Raw genomic sequence first — 6,000 nt, 5'->3', positions numbered from 1 at the left:
CAGGTTTTCTCACTGAGCTGCTTAGGTGACATAATTAGCTTGAGCATAAAGTAATTTATTTCATATAGTGTTCTTTGTGTTTTTTTTTTTTCGTTACAAGTGACAATGTATATTAGTGACAATGTACAAATGTAGCAATCTAAACAAACACAAATTCATATTGTAGACTAGAATAAATTGAATTCTTTATTATAGCTTATAGGCTATTTATTTAAATGTTCTTTTTACATCTTTTTTTCTGTCTTCAATAGTCATGAATGTTGGTAGTGTTATAGTTATATGCATATGAAATTTTGAATATGAATATTTCACATTTAAAACTCCTACCTGTCAAAGTTCTAGGAGTATTTTTATATATTTACTTGTTTATTTTTAGCTGCTAGGTTATAAAAAAAAATCTTATTCCATCCTGTTCAGATGGGTCAGCTGGAGTTTCAATAAGAGTGAAAGATTCTGATAACAAACAGCTTCTGCTATGCTCTCTTAAAGCCACAAATGCCCTGAACACAACTTAAAGTTCCAGTCAAATTGTAAAAATTGTAAAACAAATAAAAGTCAGCAGCTACAAAAACTGTAGCTGCTGACTTTTAAAAAACATCCACTTACCTGTCCCTTGATCCAGTGGTATCCTCCCCACAGCCTGTTTCACTAGCCATCTTGTGTTCTCAGCGCCTGCATCTTTAGCGTGGGCACTTGGCTGTGACAGCTTGCGGATTCACAACTAGTTGTCCTCTGAGCATGCACAAGTAGTGCTGCGCTTTGTGAATGGTCCCGTAGTCTTCTGGGACCTGTCACATGTCCCAGAAGACTACGAGAAGGGGGGATGAGGACAACTTCTGCTTCCGATCGCCTAGGCCAGTGGTCTCCAAACTGCGGCCCTTTGCTTGCCTTTATGCATCCCTTGAGGCACTTTTCTTGCCATTGATACAATACACTATTCCTCCCACTGACACCAACAATGGGGCACAATTCCTGCTACTGACATCAGCAATGGGGACCATTGACACCAACAATGGGGCCCTATTTCTCCCACTGATACCAACAATGGGGCATAATTCCTGCTACTGACATCAGCAATAGGGCCCATTGATACCAATAATGAGGCCCTATTTCTCCCACTGACACCAACAACAGGGCACTATTCCTCCCACTGACACCAACAACAGAGCACTATTCCTCCCACTGACACCAATGAGAAGGCACTCAAACTGACAACAAAGATAGGGCACTATTCCTCCCACTAACACCAACAATAGGGCACTATTCCTCCCACTGACACCAATGATGAGGCACTATTCCTCCCACTGACACCAATGATAGGGCACTATTCCTCCCACTGACACCAGCAATGGGGCACCATTTCTCCCCCCTAATAACAAAGATGCATTGTTTACTCCCACTGACATCAGGACAATTTCAACTCCCAATGGCCACAGCTTGGCCCCCTTAACCACCTTCCGCCCGCCCTATAGTACAATGACGGGCGCAAGGTGGTTCTCGTTCTGATAGGACGTCATATGACGTCCTACCATTCTCACTGCGCATGCGCGGCTCAGGGACACAGCAGATCATGGAAAGAGCCGAAGATGTCGGCTCGGTCATGTGATCAGCTGTGTCCAATTACAGCTGATCACATGTAAACACGGAAATGCCGGTTATCGGCATTTCTCTCCTCTCGAGCTCTCACGCTGACAGCTCGAGAGGAGAGGAGAGCCGGTAATCGGCTTTCCGCGGAGGGGAAATGTACACTGATCATCAGAGCACTGATGATCAATGTGTCCTGATGATCAGTGTAGCCCCAGAAGTGCCACCTGTCAGTGCTCATCAGTGCCACGTGCCAGTGCCCATCAGTGCCACACCAATGCCACATATCAGTGCATACCAGTGCACATCAATGCCACATATCAGTGCCCATCTGAGCTGCCTTTCAATGTCACCCATCAGTGCCAGTCAGTGCCACCTATCAATGCCAATCAGTGCCACCTACCAGTGCTACCAATCAGTGCCACCTATCAGTGCCAGTCAGTGTCGCCTATCAGTGCGCTTCAGTGCCAGTCAGTGCCGCCTATCAGTGCCAGTCAGTGCCGCCTAACAGTGCCAGTCAGTGCCGCCTATCAGTGCCAGTCAGTGCTGCCTATCAGTGCCGCCTATCAGTGCCATATATCAGTGTCATGTATCAGTGTCATGTATCAGTGCTGCCTTTCAGTGCCCATGAGTGATGCCTGTCAATGCCCATCAGTGCAACCTACCAGTGCCTCCTCATCAGTGCCCATCAGTGCAACCTATCAGTGTCCATCAGTGCAGCCTATCAGTTCCAATCACTGCAGCCTCATTAGCGCACATCAGTGAAGGAGAAAAATCACTTACAAAAATTGTATAACAAAAACTAAGAAAAAACTTTTTTTTTTCAAAATTTTCAGTGGTTTTTGGTTTGTTTAAGAAAAAATAAAAATCCCAGAGGTGATTAAATACCACCAAAAGAAATCTCTATCTGTCTAAAAAAAATTATAAAAATTTCATATGGGTACAGTGTTGCATGACCACACAATTGTCATTCAAAATGTGACAGCGCTGAAAGCTGGAAATTGGCCTGAGCAGGAAGGGGGTATAAGTGCCCTGTAGGCTAGTGGTTAAACTCTGAAGGATAGTAAACTGGCCCTTTGTTTAGAATCGCAGCAGAAGTGGGAGCGGGTACCTGTCCATTTAGGGTACCTGCCCCCCCCTCCCACTCCCCAAAGAGCACTTTGTATTGCTGTTTATTTGTACAACAAAGATTGAATGTAAACAAATATATAAAACATCAGTCAAAAACATACCATTAAAAAGGACAAAAACAATATAAACCCAAAATTATGATAATATCACTTTTGTAAAATAAAGTGCAATGACTATGTGTAAAGTTCAATGACTATGTGTAAAGTGCACTAATTCAATGAAAATCTTATGGCTATTTCAGTACTAAGTGTTACGTTTTATCACATCTACTCATCATAAATAAATACTTCATACAAGGTGCCAGCTCAAGCCAAAATTATTATTGTTAGAAAACCCACCAAAAAAACTCTGAAATACTTGTAGCTTCACAATAGTGACAAAGGGTCAGTGGAGGGAACCACAACAAAAAATGATGGACCATGCATTTAACTCTCCCGGAGGTGTCTAATGTAGTAGATCTTTCAGCAAGCTTTCCTTTTTAATTCAGCAGAGGTCAGCAGGACAGGTAGGTATTAATTGTTTGGTTTGCAGGAAATAATTATTTTCACATTTTAAAATTAGCGACAGATTTGTTTTAAATATAGAATAGTAAAAAAAAGAAAATACACTTTCCAAAACTTTAGTCAGTCCAAATCTGCCAGATTTTTCAAACATTGCTTAAAATGAATCTTACCTTGTAATATTGTAGAAAAATAGAAACACCCTAACTTCCTGTATGCGTATTTGTTTTAGTAACTGGACACATTTAGTATCAGAGAACAAACTTTAAGATCACAAAATTTTTTTATTATTCATGAAGTATTCAAACTCATAAATTACACACTGGAAAGTGCTCAGAACTTTTCAACTTGCTGGAAGAAGATAATGCATAAAACATCATTTCCTAAGTTGGCTGTGTTTACCATTTTACAGTCATTTAAACTTGCATTTTCGCTCATGTTTTCAGTACAGGAAATTAATTTTTTACATTTACAATGATCAGAGAAAGGTAAAGAATAAGCAAAAAATTGTACAAGGATTTAATAAATCCTAGTTCTATATGTTAAAATTAAACAGATGTTATTTGATTGCCATTAAATCTGAGCCATGCAGTTCTCCACTAAACATTACATATGATGATATTTTACGGCAATAGATGAAATAGATTGATTTAAATTACTCAATTGTTTGCAGATCAAAGGGATTATTGTTGACAGTATCTTGATGTCCTCATGCTGTTTGCTGAAGGAGTTTAGCCAATGTCCTAGTAATGCTTGGATACAAGGAAATACGTGTATAGTGGTAGAAAAAGACTATAAATGTTATATATTTTATAGTGACCAGATTATGAAGAGCTCAAATTTTAAAACTTCAGTGGCTGTCTTATATTGACAAACTAGTGCAAACAATTGCACATCCAGCAATGTGCACGAGAGCAGAAGCTCTCCAGAGTGTCTGTCTCCTCATTGGTTAAGGCAAACTAGTGCAAACTATTGCACAAATATGTCAATCTGTAATTAAAAACTGACTTACTTTTGAGTTAAAAGGTTGGCGCTTTAAAACATTAAGACTAAGTGGTTCTAAAGGGTGAATGTTTTTTACCTTCATGTATAATATGCATGAAGGTAAAAAACCTTTAGTGTGCAGCTCCTTTCTAAGCCCTCCCTTATACTTACCTGAGCCCAATTCTGATTCAGCAATGTGCATGAGAGCAGAAGCTCTCCTGGGTGTCTGCCTCCTCATCATTGGTTAAGACACAGTTAATCACAGCTAGTGAGGAGGGAGCGGGGTCCCTGTGTGTCTCATAGACACAGAGGTGGCTCAGGAGCGAGCACGTACGAGTGCCCCCAGATCAAGCAGCTTGCTCTGCGGGCACTTAGCAGGGGGGAGGGGCCAGGAGCGCCAGTGGGTGCTGTAGAAGAGGAGGATTGGGGCTGCTCTGTGCAAAGTCATTGCACAGAGTAGGCAAGTATAATATGTTTGTAATTTTTTTTTAATTTGAACCTTTACAATCACTTTAAGTTATGGATGTAGAACTATTTTATGAAACACACTCTTGAAATTCTAATTGGGAATTCCAGCATGTGCTATTGTTATTGATCAAAAGCAAATTCAACAAAATAACAGAACCAACACTATTTGACGTGTATTTCTACCTTTGTTAGGCAAATTAGGATAAAATCTACTTTATATTTGCTACATGTTTATGGTATATAGCAAAAAATAGAAATTGATTCTTGCTCTTTTCTAAAAACTCCAAAACCAAAGAAGGGGATGTTATGTTTACCATGATTAATCTTGTCTGAACTGTGCTGGCAGATATCATTATCAGTTGTAAACTGGACGTGCCCATTATCTGTCCTAACAAAGGGTTAAAGGTCTAAAGGCTCAGGTGGAATATTGTATGTTAATGCAGTTATAAACCAATCTGTCCACAAAGTTATTCTGAAGAAAACAAGCTACCCATAGAGTTCTATTTATAATCTATCTGGTATGCTGTGCAAATGGAACAGTATGACAAACATTTAGTGGGGCTTCTCAAATTTGGCTGTAAAGGTCAACATACACTTTAAAGCTATTTTTTAAATACTTTTACTGATTTTACCATTGTTATATTCTGTGGTAGAGGATTGCATAGTTTTTTTTTTCCAAAAACAATTTTATTGAGAAATAAAGCAGAATGGTAACATATACAGGTTACATTCGGATCATGTATACAACTCAGTAAATGCCCGTATCCCTGACAGGGTATAAATCTGAAACACATATAATGTCATCAATTAACATTGCTTGAGTTAAGAAGACATAAACAAAAAACAGAAGAGAACATGTTCCAAGCACAAATTGACATAGAATAAAGTGAACAGAGCAGTTGGGTACAGACATCAGCCAAACCTCATATGAGCCCCTTTAGATGACGAATGTGATGTAATACGAAGTGAGAGGCATAATTTAAACATTTTACAGTAATAAAATATTCTATCATCTAGGCACTGGTATTCTCCTCTTGCATTTTCTACAGCATTTGTAATAAAAAGTTCAGATCTTATATTGGTCCTGGGCATATTTATGTATGCTTAATGCATTTATTCAGATAATTAGTTGCATCATACAGGTGGCTGAGAAAGATGATGTGGCTGCAAGATCAAAGGAGACACAAGGAGACACAAGAATGATGCCTTTTCAACCAAAACCCAGTGACTCAATTCAGTGACCCTGATTCAGCAAGTCACAATGACACTCAAGACACCTTAATGTGCAATTATATAACTAAAGGCAAATTTTTTTTTTTCGTTTTGAATAGAG

The sequence above is a fragment of the Staurois parvus genome, unplaced genomic scaffold, assembly GCF_062004578.1.
Source record: "Staurois parvus isolate SC_StPar_1 unplaced genomic scaffold, SC_StPar_1.0 ptg000596l, whole genome shotgun sequence".
Taxonomy (NCBI): domain Eukaryota; kingdom Metazoa; phylum Chordata; class Amphibia; order Anura; family Ranidae; genus Staurois; species Staurois parvus.
Note: the sequence above shows the minus strand (reverse complement) of the source record.